This window comes from Rousettus aegyptiacus, unplaced genomic scaffold (genome assembly GCF_014176215.1).
Source record: "Rousettus aegyptiacus isolate mRouAeg1 unplaced genomic scaffold, mRouAeg1.p scaffold_m13_p_5, whole genome shotgun sequence".
In the NCBI taxonomy this organism is placed as follows: Eukaryota; Metazoa; Chordata; class Mammalia; order Chiroptera; family Pteropodidae; genus Rousettus; species Rousettus aegyptiacus.
The window spans coordinates 94,058,874-94,075,826 of record NW_023416308.1 but is presented as its reverse complement, the minus strand read 5'-3'; the positions used below and the strand labels follow the sequence as shown (position 1 = coordinate 94,075,826).

At 33.0% G+C, this 16,953-nt stretch overlaps 1 long non-coding RNA gene and 1 pseudogene across 1 annotated transcript in view; one reads left to right on the top strand and one right to left on the bottom strand.

Annotated features, from left to right (window-relative positions):
- Positions 1 to 16,953, top strand: part of LOC118602822 — a 165,106-nt gene that overhangs the window by 121,963 nt on the left and 26,190 nt on the right. Inside the window, exon 4 of the long non-coding RNA XR_004950840.1 lies at positions 3,267 to 3,347. This is a non-coding gene — a long non-coding RNA (uncharacterized LOC118602822). The remainder of the gene's footprint in view (positions 1 to 3,266; positions 3,348 to 16,953) is intronic.
- On the bottom strand, positions 14,288 to 14,406 carry LOC118603469 (annotated as a pseudogene).

Sequence of the window (16,953 nt, the reverse complement as noted above, 5' to 3'; positions counted from 1 at the left end):
TGAATATAGAACAGAAATTCAGCTTTAAATTTTTATGGACTGAAATTGTCATGTAAAATAAGTATGTTCAGAATACTCATATTAGAGTCTACCTAGCTTCAATACAGGAGCTTTTTTTTTTTTTTTTTTTTTTTTTGCATTCTGCAGCTGCTCTGTATAGTTTGAGAATGATGTGTGAATCCATGCTGCTCTTTCAGATAGTCATAACCAAATATGTTGTAAATGATATACATGTTTAATATATTAAATTTCACCCTAAAATAAAATATGTTGCTGCTTGCACATTAATTAGAAAGGTTTTGGTGTGTCCTGTATTTAGACAAACCAGGCCATAAGGGTAGAGAACTTTAATATTCATTATAAAAGGCCCCATAGTCTTCAAGTGCTCACCTGGAAGTTAGGGGTAAGTAATACCACAAGGAGGAGGGGATTTTTAGCTGGATGTGAAAGGACAACTGGGGACAAACTTCTCTAAATGGGTAGGATATTCTGTCAGTGGAACGCTATGTACCATGGCACTCACACATACTACACTTTCAAACAGTGAGCAGTTTAGAGAAATATGTACAACCACAGAAATATTCTCCCTCGATCTCTCTCTCTCAATCTTTGTGCCCTCTCTCCCTCAGCCTCTCCTTTCTCTATTTTAAGTGCAACGTAGTAGATTGTGGGATTAAGACTCATCCATCTTGCTTAGCTGCTGACCTGATTTATTCTTTCAAATTATCGTACATGTTATTATCTCTATATCTAAAGTGATTGAGTCAGAACTACACCGAACATTTATAAACAAAATAACCTTTATTTAAAACTTTATTGGAGAAAATGAGCATTCTTACTCCATGCTATAAATTTCCACATTTGAAAGGAAGTTTTTTTTTTAAATTTGCACTTCCTTTTTTTCTATTTTTTTTATGTATTGTAATCCATCTTCTTTTGCTGCTATTAGTTTTACCCCAAAGATATTATTCTTCTGATGTGAACTCTGGACACAAAAACAAAGAGAAATCCTGACCTATCACTAATCGGCTATAAGACTTTCAGGAAGTTAGTTAACCTCTCTAGGTTTCAGTATCTTCCTCTATATAAGATATTGACTCTAAGGTTTAGGTCTGAATTCTATTATTTTTTGTGCTTATAATTTTTTATTTTATTTTTCATGCATCATAGATGTACATGATAAAAAACAAACCATCCTGTCTTCTTCGACCCCTCCTCAGAAGCAACTGCGGTTACTAACTTAAGGTGTACTCTATGAATTGCATGGGTTTCTTTTTGGCTCAATTTTTGTTGTTGTTGTTGTTTTTTCTGTTTTATTAAATTAAATTCATTGGGGTAACATTGGTTAATAAGATTATATAATTAAGTTGCAAGTGTACAATTCTATAACACATCATGTGTAGATTGCATTGTGTGTTCACCACCCAAAGTTTAGTTTCTTTCGGGCACCATAGATTTGATCCCATCAACCCTCTTAAACCTGCCTTTCCACCACCGTTCCCCTCTGGTTTCCACCACACTGTTTGTTGTTGGTGTCAGAGAATTCTATTACATAACTGCACAAATGTAAGTAATAATTACCTCTGTTTTCTATGTATAATAAATTCAAGTAAAATGTTGTTTCTTATCTGTTCTAAAGCAGTGAATTTAAAATATTCGTGACTAATTTTGTATTTTCTATTGACATCCATGTTAGTATCTTTTAATATTAATGAAAATTTGAGTTCATGCGAAGACAGTTTATTATTTTACTTCATGGAATTATTACAATGACAACAACTTTGAAGGAAGAAACAATTATTTCTTGGAAAATTTGAATTTGCAAGATATTTAACATAAATTCTAAATAAATTTAACATAAATTCTAAATAAATCTTCCTTACGGTAAAAGGTAGATGATGCTATCCTTGAAATTTTGTAAAGTGAATTTTAAAGGTGACTACTTTTCTTGGATCTCAAGGAACTAAAAGATACATGTTTTGAACCCGGGTCTACATACCGGCTAAGTTAGCCCCATGACATGCTACTTATCTATTAAGAAACAGTAAATTATGTATACTTTCTTTGGTTGCTCAGGTAGTAGGTTTTGAAAGCCCTTCTATTACACCTAATTCTCTCCAAAAATCTCTTTCCTTCTTTTCACTGTAAGGCAATATTTATATTTCTCCAGAAACCGGTTGCCAACTTTACATTATCAATTACAGGAAGGGCAAATAAGCATAGCTTTATACCATTCAGGCCAGTTATGACATAGCATAATGTAAAATTGCATGGGTTCTGGAAACATTCTGCCCTTGTTTATTGACTGTAATTTTTTAGGACAATCTCTGTGTCTTTTCCTCATCTGTACAAAGAAATGTAATTAAATAATTAACTTACAGAGTTTCGTATGTATAAAATGAGTTAATTTACGAGGAGAAAATATTAGCTCATATTCCCAGGCATCTATGCATCACTGGAATTTGAGGATGATTTATTTTATTATTACCTACAGTTTGCTACCATTTCTTACATCATCAGGCTAGCTTAGGCCATGCAGCTGATCCCCAGTGACTCTGACTTCATTTCCGCTCTGCTGCCACTGGTGTACTACAGACTCTAGTCTTGGCAGCTCTTAGTATTATCCAGACTTAGACCCCAAATTCGGTCTTGCTTTATTGTCTGTGTCTGGAGTTTTGATGGATGGACTATACACTACAAAATCTAATTATTAACCCAGACATGATTGCTCCAAATGAAATTCTATAGACTTTTATTCTGTTCTAGGTAGATATACCCTGTTGGTTTCATGTACAGTTGGAAACTTGAACTCTAAAAAGCTGAGCACAGGCACATGGAACCATAGATTTGGGTGAGAGGAGAATGGGAATTAAGACCATGACACAAGTTATCCCTCAACAGAAATAGTCTATCATTTTTTTGTGTGTGTGTGGTGGTGGGGGTAGGGAGTGGTAGAGGAAAGCACAATCTGATGTGATGAAGTTAACTTTATTGTTAACATAGTATATACATGCTTAGCTCTGCTTTTAAGTCCTCCATCTTGAAAAAAAGACAAGTTTATATTTTCATAGGACAAATAAAGCAATCATTTATGTTTCACAATATCAATGGCTCTAGTTTACATACGCTTGTTAACGTATGCTGTTTCATGAAGGGCCCCTGTGTTTTTTGTTTTTAAAGTTTAGGAAATTCACTATATTTGTGTTTTGAGAAATGAGCTCATGAGTAATTCTACATTATTTGTTATTATTGTCTTGCTTTTGCAGAGAAGGGATGGCCTAATAATCAAGAACAATTGAAAGACGTATGTAGTGGTTTAAACAAAGAAAAGAAATAACTGCTTAAAGGTGAGTTAAAAGGAATTTTCTCTCTCTTCTAGGGAACATAACCGTAGATGAGGCTCGAATATAATTTCTGAGCCTAATAATCACTTGTGATGAAACATCCCTTGTATGGTTAAAAGAAATAGTTCTTGGTCATGATGTATGCCAGTATCTTTGCTAGTCACTGAAGGTGATCTCTATTCCCAGGTAACATAGTTGAGGGGAAACATGGTTTCTGGCATAAGTAATTGTTATAAAAATGGTAGTTATTGGGTCTAAAGTTATATCGAGTAATGTGGAATCCTAGTGGTAGGATGAACAAGCACAAAGTCTATAATAATAAGGATAGTAGTTTGAACTGAGTCTTAAAAGCTGCATTATGCTGATCAGGCAGGGAAGGATAATGGACTGTGTTGGAAGATGTAAAGCAGAATGTGGCAAGGCACAGGTGAATGGAATTACCCTGTAGACATATTGGCATCAGACATATAGAATTCTAGTTAATCTTGCTCATGACAGCGTTAGGTTATGTCTCTTAATTTCTCACTTTATTCTATCTACACATGCTAAATTAATTATTGAACTAAAAAGGTGGGACTTTCAAAAACCTGGTTATGCATATAAAGTCCAAACCTGGAATATTTCTAGGGTGCTGGGAAATTATAGGATTCCTTAACTAATAATATGTCAAGAAAAAATTGGAAAAATAATGTCATTTTTTTTGTTATTTCAATTGCTCTAAAAATAACCATAACATAAATATATGAATTTTATAGACTGTCTTTGCTTTTGGAACTATTGCCAGAGAACTCAGACATAGCAATTTGTATTTCAATATAGAAGAAATAGACAGCAGATCCATGCATGCTAGAACTGTATAAATCTGATGCTTGTAAATGGAGCTTAAAGATCAGCTTGTTCTTTTACTAAGTTTTCAACTGGCAGAATCCAGTGAAAAGTATACATTAGGAAAAATAGATTTATTCAATATGGCTTAAGAAAATTGTGAATGATTATTTGGATTAATATAGAGCAAAGTTTTGGGAACTTCTGATACTTAGATACCCCACCTTCCTTTTTTTTCTCACTAAACAACTGCCAAAAATTCAATCTCTCTAAGAAATTAATGTTTTAGCTGATACCCAACCAACAATCAACCATTTTAGGATAAAAGTATAACCTTTTACAGCTGAGACTGTAATTATCTTATAACCTCTACTTAATTAAATAGTTAATGTGTTTAATTACGTATTATTTCTTAGAAGACCTAGATATTTGCTGTAAGTTTTCCTTTTCTTAAAACTTTCTATTATCCAACATATAAAAAATAAGATAACGTATTTAAGGAGTCTATTATATTGCTTATTAGTTCAAAGTCAATGTTTAAAAGATTAGTCTTTCCCTTTTCACTACTCATTCCTAAAAAGTGAAGGCATTTGGGCTGCAATACCCTGATGTTCAATTCTTGTAGCCATGAAAAATTGTAAATGTGTGCGCTTTAATGATGATGGATGATTCATGATGTAATGCTATGTCTGCTGCTTTTTTGCTGTTCTGCCGGAAACAGTCTGTCATCCAGCAACGGTTTGATGACTAACTCTTTGATTTTTAAATCATGACAGAATTTCCTAAATGGCTTTTACATTTAACTAATTGGGTCATTAACATTTGTTCAAAATTAATTGCCATGTGATGGTTTTGTTCTTTGGCTTACTTCTGTGCTAAATCCCTAACCAAATATTATTAGAGGCATATGATTTCTAACTTTTTTATTTCAGAATTTAGTTTGTGATCATGTGCTTAAATTTTTAACAAGTATGGTTATCTCCTCTGCAGTCATGTAGTAATAATTCGTGAGATATTTTGGTCATGTGAGGTTTTGCCTCTCTAAACTAAAATTATATACGACTGACCTCCCAAGAGTCCTGTGAACATATGTTTTCAAAATATTCTGATACAGAAAGTATAAATACAAAATAAAATTGCAAGTGCCCTGTTTTGCTATCTGGATGTTTTCATTAAGATTGAAAATATCTTCCTCTGTTAAAGAGTGGGCAATAATGCATTGTAATGTAAAATACATAACTCACACTTTTCTCACTCTGTTTTAATTCTCTGATATAGATTGCTAAAGAGAATTTGGTGTAATTGCATTTAATATTTTAAAGACGTTTCCTTTGACGGTTGGATAAGTTTAACACATTCTCAGAATCTTGGTCAATGTTAGCTTGTCCCTGAGAGGTAAATATCCTTTAGAGATATTGACAAAATTTGAAAGACTGTAAGACAGACTCCTAAGGGCAGTGAATTTACCATGCACTGATGCCTCTTGGAAGATCACATTTCTCTTTTCCCTTTCAACTTTAGCATTGAAATTTGATTTCTAGGGTTTATATTTTAGTTATTTCTTTGTATCCTTTTGAAATAGAACTGTGCACTTAGTAAGTAGTCTTCTTTGGTAGTGTGTGGAGTTGCCACTTGGAGAAATTCTTGGAAGTTTTCTTTGAGTGAAAAATTTCATTTTGGCTATCATGGCAAAACCATTTTGTAGGCTTTCTTTCTTTCTTTCTTTCTTTCTTTCTTTCTTTCTTTCTTTCTTTCTTTCTTTCTTTCTTTCTTTCTTTCTTTCTGGCAGTTTATTCTCAGCCTTTTTTGTCTCTTCATCAGCACAGCTCTCTAACTGCTGGAATACTCCTTCCTACTTGTGCCCTCTGTCCTCCCTTACATATTTATTCACTTTAAATTAGAGGAGCAAATGTTTGTCCCCATACAGATGCATGATAATTAGAATCAGAAAAGAAAATCTGGCAAGACCCAGGGTAGATTTAGAGACATATTACTCATGACTTTTCCTTCATTTGTAATATGGCTTAGACGTCAGTGTCTTTAGTTCTCCCTGTGGTCCAGTCCATTTTTCTGACTCTTCTGATCAGTTCCTTTCTTTCACATTAGTATTTGGAGTTTGCACATGGTTCATTATGAAAACTTGTAATACAAGGACTTTTTAACCTCAAGTCCCACTGCTAACAGGCCAGTTCTTTTATTATTGCCTCATTCAGGTTCTCAAGCATTAAACTCTTTATAATGATACATTATGATCTGGCTCTGCCTCTCTCTCTGGCCTCACTTTGCCCCTGTACTTGTGGTAACCATGTGTGGTCACATTGGCTTTCTTTCTGTAACTGAAACTGGACTTATCCTCATCTCAAAGTTTTGTACATACTCTCTCTGCCTGGACACTTTTTGTGATATCCGTGTATGGCTGGTGTCTGGGGAAAACTCCTGTGTTTTCCTTTACTCTCACACTCACAGCTCTTGTAACGCCAGACTGGTGGGTGTTTTCCCACACTGACCAACTCTCTGACGTCAGATGAGTGCACTGTAATTCAATTCAGCTCTGACACTGTCTACCAGGAGTTAGTGCAGACTCCACAGGTTGAGGGCTCAATCCCACAAGACCATCTCCACTTCAGATGCCTGCGAAAAGTCCAGATTGGCACGTGTACTTCTGACTGACTGTCTCTAAATCAGGGTTCCTATGAGTTGCTCCTTGGGTTTGATATTTGCTAGAGTGACTTATAGAACCCAGGAAAACAGTTTATTTTCTATTGTTGATTTATTATGGAAGGTATTTTAAAGGATACAAATGAACAGCCAGATGAAGAGATACATAAAGTGAGGTCTGAAACAGTTCTGAGCATAAGAGCTTACTTATGTTGCAGTAGTTGGAGTATATAGATATGATCCCCAACCAGGAAGCTCTCTAAACCCCAGAGTTTAGGGATTTTTATGGGATCCTCATTAGGTAGACATAATGTATTATTAATGCAATCTCCAATCCTTCTCTCCTTCCAAGAAAAAGAAGGGTAGGGTTGCAAGTTCCAAGCTTATAATCATGGCTTTGTCTCTCTGGTGCCCGCCCCCATCCTGAAGCTATCCAGAAGCCCAACTAGAGCCACTTTTTTAAACAAAATATGCTCCTATTATCCGTGAAATTCCAAGGAATTTCTAAGTCTGTGTCAGGAATGGCGTTAGAGACCAAATGTTAAAACAAAAGGTACTCCTAGAATCTTCATTGTTTAAACAATTATAAAAGTTTTAGTAGCTCTGGCCAAGAGCTGGGGCAAAGACCAAAATATGTATTTTTTATTATATCATAATATCACAGCTGGCTTTCTCATCCATCAGATCTTGTTCAAGTATCATCATCTTCTATAAACCCCCTTTCTAATCACTTGATCTAATATAAACTCCACCAGTCATTCTCTCTCACATCATTATCTTTTATTTATAGAACTTGTAATTAAAAAATAAATAAATAACTTACTAATTTATTCAGTTGCTTATTTGCTAATTAACATCTCTGCTTTAGTTCAAGGATCATGATATCAGTGGCCAGATTTGCTTTGTTCATTTCAGTCTCACTAGCGTTGGACTAAACTAAGTATTTCATAAATTAAATTAGCAGAAGGCATGTAGCCACAAGTTTCTTATACTTGATTCTAGTTGATAGCCTAAATTTAGTACTTTTACATAATAGAATAAATCAAACATTTCTCCAAATTGTCCAGGGATATAAATAAATAAGGTTATTTTTTCTCATACCTCTTCCATTCAACATATACTTTCATGTTCTGCTACTTATTAGATAAATTGGGTGTAGAACTTTATGCTCATGTAAATAGGAAAATAAATAACTTTAAACATCAGAAGTTGATAACCTTGAGACAATTTTTGAGTTTCAGGGTGTCTCAGAATCTTCTGAGATGGTATGTGGATGCGCGCGCACACACACACACACACACACACACACATATATGTGCATACACACATACATATAGTATATATAGTGTGTATATATATATATATATATTGTGTGTATATATATATATATATACACACAAACGCATATATGGGTATACATATATTCTCAAAAGAAAATTATAGTTTTTATCAGATTATCAAGAGTCCAGTACTCCCAAATAAGTTGAGAGTTACTGATTTATATGAAAATCATACAGTTATTTTATTATTATTCCAGCTATTTAACTGTTTTTACTTTTGACAGGGTACTAGCTTAAATAGTTAAAGATTTGTTTTCTACAAGTTAAAATAAATGAATGGCACTCATATGTACCTATTATATGCAGTTATATAATAGAAGAAGCAATGGCTATGGGACAACAAAGAATGTATGATTGAAAGGAGAATAAGCCACCTCCAGGAGCTTTTAATAAAATTTTTATTAAGTGAGAAGGATTTGCATACATATTTTGTACTTGGAAGCAGTTCAAAAATTTTTTTATGAAAATGTGCTACATTTTGTAGAGTGGTCATACAGGATTTGAAATAATTCCCTTGCTTAGCAGATAAAAACTGTATGCATTTTTTTCCCATAGTTAAGGCTAATGTATATATTTTATTAATGATATTATTGAGGTTATTCCAAAATGGCTTAAAATCCAATAGCCACTTTAATGCCTTGTGGCTTCTAGGATTAAATATTTAATCATCTTTTAATGCTCAAGGTGTGACTGATTTAGAAAACAAAATTGCAAAATAGGACCATACAGAAAAAGACACATCTGTTTGATTCCTTATTGTTTTTTATGATATAAATGATGTTATTCACAGTACTGATAATAAAAGTGATAAAATTAGTTTAAATTTTCTTTTTATCTGATAATAAGGATGTAATTTTGTTTCCTTGCCATTGTTTCCCAACAGGAAGAAACAATATATCATTTCAATATAAATTATTTTTGTTATCATTCAGAAATGCTAGAAGTTATTTCCTTAGTATAGCATGATTATGGCATAAATCAAAAGGACTATTAAAAGTTACAGAGGTGTGTCTCCCATCTGCTTTTACAATTTTTGATCTTTTTTAATTCTCTTAAATATATTAACTCTATCAATGAGATATTTCCATCTAATTTGAATTAGAAATATACTGTGTGGACTCTAAGGCACAAAGAGAACACACTAATGAAAAACAGTCTCACAAATATAGAGAACAGTTTGGTGATGGACAGGAGGGAGATGAGTTGGGGGGCTAGGAGAAAGAGGTAAAGAGTTAAAGAAGTACAATTAGTAGTTGATAGATGGTCACAGAGATGGGGAGCACGGCATAAGGGATGCAGTTAACACTAATATATTAACCAGGTGGAGGGCCAGAGTAGAGAAGGAGCAATTAAGGGGATCGTTTTATAAACTATATAAATGTCTAATGAATGTACTGTATACTTGAAACTAATAAAATAAAATTAAAATAAAAAAGATATATATTTTTAGATCAAAGAAAGTACTAGTCACATTGACAAGTACATAGGATATACATGAATGTATATATTCATAAAAGTAGGGAAAATACTCCACTGAGAAGAGTCCTGGCAGATGTTTAATTTATGGAGTGAAATTAAAAACAACTCAGCACAAATACATTCTAATAGAGACAGCATTATAACTCAGAAGTTTTCCAGCTAATAAAGCAATGAACTTAAAGTACTTGTAGTATTGTGTACGCTGCCTCACATGCATGTGTTACATGCTGCACAGCCTGTGGGAAGCAGTAACTGGCAGTAGAAAATAAACATCTCTTTCTACATCGAGTTGCAGCAGAGGAAATACGTGCCTTCTATGGAACCCCAAATTTAATTTCCTTTCCTTTTAGAAAATGTGGTAAAATACACATTACATAAAATTTAGTTTTAACCAGTTTAAAGTATGAAGATCAGTGATTAAGTACATTAATGCTGTCATGAAACCATCACCATCGTTCATCTCCAGAACTCTTTTCATCTTGCAAAACTAAAACTACACATTAAACAGTTATTCCACATTTACTCCTTCCCACAGCCCCTATCGACCTTATTCTACTTTCTTCTTCTATGAATTTGACTACTCTAGGTGCCTCATATAAGTGGAATCATGTAGTATTTGTCCATTAGTGACTAACTTATGTTACTTAACATAATACCCTCAAGGTTCACTCATGTTGTAGCATGTGTCAGAATTTCCTTCATTTTGAGCCTAAAGAATATTCTATCTGCGTATGTGTATATATATACATATACATATATACATATATGTGTGCACGCGCGCGTGTGTGTGTGTATAATTTATCCATTCATCTGCCAATGAATTGCTTCCACTCCTTAGCTACCATGAATAATGCTGCAGTGAACATGAGTGTACAAATGGTTCTTCAAGTCTCTCATTTCAGTTCTTTTGGATATATACCCAGAAGTAAAATTGATGAGTCATTGTGGTAATTCTATTTTTAATTTTTTGATGAACTGCAATTTTTATTTTTATACAAGCTGTACTATTTTACATTCCCACTAACAGTGTAAAATTATTCCAATTTTTCCACGTACTTGACAATATTCATTACTTTTTTAAAATAAAAAATGTAGTACCAGTATTGGCAGATGACAGAACAATATGTGTGTGTGTGTCTGTATGTATATGTATATATCTATCTGTCATTGCGCAAGCATGACTGTATATGGTCTTATTATTTTATAGAATTATCAGAGTATACTAGTGACGTGTGTGCATGCATGCATGTGTATATGCGTATGTGTGTGTGGTCAAATTATTTCATGGCTCTATAAGTACATTTAGAAGTATCTCTTAATTTTTGCAAGATTTTCTTTGATAGACTTGACATTTTGTGCAACATTCTTCTCACTACTTTCAAATTTGTTATTTTTACTTGAAAATTATTTCTTTAGAAAGAAAACTAGTAATAGTTAAAATAATATACCACCATCCCTTCTTATAAATTGAATTTTCTGAAATGTGTTTACTCATTTTATATATTCAAATGAACATTGAGAATTGAAAACCAGTCTTAAAAATTAAAAATACTTGGTAAGACCATTTTTTAATCAAGGCTTCTGAAAAAAAAAATAGTATTAAAGTTCCTTTTTGTTATACCACTCTAATATTCACTGCCTTTGAACTTTGATATGTCTTTAATATGAACTTTGCCTCTTCTTCTGTTTTTTTTTTGATCATCTTTTCACTATAGAACACACCTTGAGTATTTATAAGGGCTAGATGATCATATGTCCGGTAGATTAGAGACAGGATTGAAGTGTTTTATTAAAGGTAGACTGGATCATATCCAGCAGTCTTTTTCATTATTAGATTCCATAATTTAGTGATGTATTTTTATATCGGTATCCAGAATTGTAAAGCCCACTGGAGTCTTTGCTTTTATTTTCATCAAGAGATTTTTGACTTTTTTGATAAATGCATTATTTTATCAATTTATATTTATAATTGTCTTCATATTTATGAGGTTGTTTTGGAGAATAATGGTTATTAGTGGTGACTACTTATGCTTAAAATGTGAAAATATGAAGTACGTTTGCACTGTAGTAAAAATGACTATCCTGAACTCTCTCTTTGGCAATTATCCCAGAAAGCTAAAAGTTTACATAGGAGTGAAAGCTTTTGATTTATGATCTGTCTAGGCCCCTTTGAAGACCAAGAATCTCTTGGAAGTAAAATATTCAGGGTTTTTTCCTTTATTATTTTACTATACTTATTAGAATGTTGTACAACTAATGTAAAAATAACTTTAAAAAATCATCTAATTAATTTCAGTATTTTGAGGGTGAAATGTTTATGTATGTGAGTGTATTATTTGTAACACATGCAAAAATGATTCTGTGAAGTGGCTTTCTTATAGAATTTTATTCATCTTTAGGGTTGACTTTAAGTGTCAAATTCAAGTAAAAGACGTAGAGATTTTCAAGTAATACTTGACTCAATAACCTTTCACTCATACTATTTGAATAGAGAGTCAGTGGCTTATTTGTCAAGGATGTCACAGATAGAATTCAGGCATATCATGGGGCTAGAAATCCTAAGTGATCTCTAAGGCAGTTCCAAGAAGGAAAATCACTAATTTAATAGCTATCTGAAATCTCATTTATTTTTCCCCACAACTCAATTTAAATTGATAACTCTGGAGATCATCTCTTCTTTAAAGCTCATGGAGAACGTTGGATTTTTTACACTAAGAGTTTCCGGCTTTGTATAATGATTGTCATCAATTCAGTAATTAAGGTTTGTTAATTGACTTCTGAGTTAATAAGAAACTTACCTAAATTCGTTTACTTGAGATTTACTTGAGATTACCTAAGTTTAAATATGAGCAAATATGAAAGCTGTTTTCTCTGAAAGCAGATACTTTTTATTTTATAAATTTTGTTGGCACTTTTCCCAAATTACCAAACATTTGCATGTGACAGTATTTAGTGTAGGCTTATTAACTGCATGTGTATATTTGAAGATCTAGAAAATAAGGATCTAAAAAAACAGGAATTTTCTCAACTGTGTAAACATGGGTGTCTGTGTGCCTCTGTGTTTACTTGTTATTAAGCACGTGATTAAAATTTTATTAATTTACTCATTAACAAAAACATTGAATATTTCTGTTCTAAATATTTGGAATGGAATTAGCGAGCACAGCAAAGGTATATGACCTTATGTTGTTTCTATCCTAGTAGATTGCATGGATTATAGAGAGAAAGAAATGTCGAAATTACCTAAATACTTACATATATTTTTTTCTAATGAGAAATAATGACCTATACAGGATTGATGCAATGTTTAGAAATGCAGACAAAATTCTGTGAGAGGCTCTATTAAGTTTTGCACATTTAAAATGCAAGATCTTACATATTATAACCAAGTAAAATCAACACAGTCTATAATGGCAATTTCGAGATTGTGTTTAAACTTATATTTTATGATACTAGTCAAAGAATTTATAAAAATGTTTGAATCCACATTTCATATTAAGAAACATATAAACCATCCTACTCAATGTACAATGGACTAAAACAACAGTGATAACAGTATGCAGTTAAGACATGTCTCCAGCATGTCCTAACTGCTTCGGATAAAGAACTATTTAGTTCAGTCTAAACCTGTGTCTGTGTATCTGACCCATAGAGACTGTATAGTCTTATCTCTTAAGTTCTACTCTATATTTGAGGGCCCACTTCTCACTTTAGGGTTCTTACTCCAGACAATTCTCAACATTTATTATCCAGGTAATAGCATCGTGCTGCTGCAATTTCTGTCCTCTACTCGAAAAGTAATCTCGCTAAACTCCAGGGGCTGCAGGTTCTCTATAGGATCAGATGTTCTGCTCCGATGTTAGTTGATTTCATATTCTTGGTCCACATAATGGGATTTTTCTTGTATAGAAGCACCCCATTTGCTTACAGCCATAATCGAAAATGGGATCCTTTTTTTGCTCAATAGTGCAAGCAATGTTTTTCAGGCAGTAGTATTTCTGGACAGAATTATTCAGCCAATATTCTCCAAAAAGTGTTCTTCTAAGCACTAGTCTTGTACAGTATTTATTTGTGCAGGATTTCTTTGACAGAATAAATTTAGGGAATACTGTATGCCCTTACTTCCTCCAAAAACTCTCAGTGTTTTAACATATTAAAGGATTTGGTTGTCATTTAAAAACAAAACAACACCAAAAAAAAAAACAAAAAAAAAAAACAAAAAAATCTTTGTAACGTTGTCTCAATAATTTTTTCTAGAATTAATTGACCATAATAAATGTTTAATGTAACATGGATGACATCTCTTATAATTTCAGTGGTTAGAGTTTAGAAAATACTCATGTCTAATATTTTGTGTTATTGAGTCATTTGACATATTTTGATGCTCATTTCTTTTTTAATGCAGTTGTACAGTTTTTACAGTTTTATTTTTATTTCAGGGAAATTACAGTTTTACTTATATCTTGCTATTGGGATTTATTCTTGGATAAAAATACTTTAAAACGGTGGTAGTAGTTATCACCTTAAAGATATAAAAGTCACTGTTAATTTTTATTTTTATTTATTTATTTTTTTAGGTGAGGCAACCCTTGGTTGACCTCACAGATTGCAATCTCTTTTCTTATTTTTTTAAACTTTTTACACCTTCAGCACCTGATCTTCCTAGGTGGTCTCCCATCCAAGTATTAACCAGGCCCTACCCTCCTTAGCTTCTGAGATCAGATGGGATCGGGCTTGTTCAGGGTGGCATGGCTGCAGACATCACTGTTAATTTTAATTTATTACATTAATATCTATGTCAGTTACAGGATTATTGATTTTTTTCTTAAAATATCTCAGAAAGGTCATATGAAGATGATATTAGAAGTAGGGAACCTGAAGTTTAGTGCATTATTAGTTCAGCAAGAAACAAAAGGTTATGTGTATTAAAGACTTTTTGAAATCTAATCGTATCAAGTATCACTTAAGATTGATTATAAGACATAGCTGGCCATGCACTTAATATTTTATTCAAATGATATCTATAGATTCACAACCTGGAACAGCTGAGAGAATAACTCATGTATTCCCGGCTTCACAGGCTTACAATCTAATTGAAGCATTTTCAAATAAATTCCACATATAGTGATATATAATGACAACCACAGAAGTTAAATGCTTAAGTGTAAATGCACTAATTCCCAAGATATTATTTCCAGGTTCACTATTTTAGATAGTATGTGATACCTGTGAGTAAATTAAATATGCTTTCTATCCTCACAGAGCAATTAATACTCTAAGATATGGTAGAACAGAGCAGGTACACAACGATAAGTAATATTATGAGCCTACCATTTATTTAGTATTAACTTTGGAATGGTATTGCCATTTTCACGTAATCCTCGCAATGACTCTTCAAAGTCTACAAAGGGCAGATACTGCTACTAACCTTCACATATGTTCCTTCTTCCAATTTGTTTAGTCTTGTGATATATCATGATTGGTCAAAACAGTCAAGTTCTGTGATTTCTGAGCTTTCCTTGAAGCTAGAGGCTGGTCACATGTTTAAATTCTGGGCAGTGATAAGTAAGGGAAAACTTCTAAGTGGTAGGGAGAATTTGACAAAACCTCTGCTTTCCTAGTAAAAGGAGAAGAAACAGACAAACTTGGCATTATCTCTCTTCTTCTCCTTCCTACCTTGAACCCTAATAATAAATGGGGAGTGGCAAAAGCCATCTGGTGACTTAGAAACAACAAATATTTGGATAAAATAGCACACTAAGGATGATAGGGTAAGATTGCAAAATGTTTGAATTTCTGCTTGCATCAAAAATAAGCGGAATCAACAATTGCAATGCTCTACTTCTAGGTTTATTATAAGAAAATTGACCTGTTTGCTTAAGTCAGTGATAGCTTTTTGTTGCTACATGTAGCTAACCACATTTCTAATTAATATATTATTATTTTATATTTTCGTAGGATGATAAAAGGAGAACTAAGGCCTAGAGACACTAAATGATGCGAAAGTGAAGAAGCTGTATGTAAAATCTATACTCATTTCATCAGAAATACTGTACTTTAAAAGGATATAGTAAATATTTATCCAGGAGATCAAGGAGGATTTCGCAGAAACAGAGTAGCAAGATCATCCTATGGAAAAAGTACATTACTGACATTGAGAAAGTCCTTGTTATTAGAAGGCATTTATTGAGATGCAATATTATACAGAAACTATAAAACTTAAAGTATTACTAAAAATTAAGGAAGAGGTAAAGAAATGTTAGAGCTGGGCATACATCTATTTCTCTCTTTTTTGCCAAAATTAAAATTTTTGTTTGCTCTGTGACTTCTCTACGGCCACTGAATGATTTCCTGATATTTATAGGAACTCTTCACTGAGCCGACCCTGAGGGGACTGAGCCCTGGTGTAGAGCAGATTGTGCCCTCTGATGGCCATTTTAAGCTGTGTCTGTTCACATTGTCTGATATGGTAAATCAAATGGGGTAAATAAATTGTGAAGCAAAGTAGAGCACGATATTCAATAGCTGGACTATGTGACCCCAGAAGTTATTTTCATCATGAATGTGAGTAGATCTGTGGATTTTTCTTCAAACTATTTGGGTTCTGTTGGTATAGTTCCTGAAAACCTTATTTTGTTTGAGTCAGTTTTCTAAATTCTTCGATTATTGTGGTCAAAGTCAATATTATCTATATTAAATTTAAGAAAAAAACAATCCCACCATTAACAGTAAATTCTTTCCTTAGTCTAGGCATTGAAAGTCACTAATAAATTAACATCATCCTAAAGTCACGGTTTTCTGTGATTTTTCTACAGTGTTATCATAGAACATTGCCTGGGTAGCATGCAGACATGAGAAATGTTCTCTGTCAGTAAGGTCAGCTTTGAGGAAAGAGGTTTTCTACATGGTGATGGGAGCTTTTCAAAATAGATTGAATTTCTCTTCACCTTTTTTCAGCCCTCAGCCCCTTATTCTATCTTATCCAAATATAATCGATACATAACATAGCATAATGGCAGAGATAGAACAGGTGAAAGAAGAAAGGAAATTTCGTATAAAATGTACACGCCATACTCATTTTTGCCCCTTTGCTCAGAGATAATTTACTTGAGTATTTTACCAAAACAAATAAACAAACAACAACACATGTCAAAGATTATTTGATTTTATTGCTGATGATTGGAGGTGATTTCCTGGTGTTGCCTGACATAAAATGGCCAGAGGGAAACATTAGCAGGTGCCTAAATTTTAAAGGCTTTGTAATGTAACTCAGGGTAAGCAGAGCTAATTTTCACTCTTATCACAGT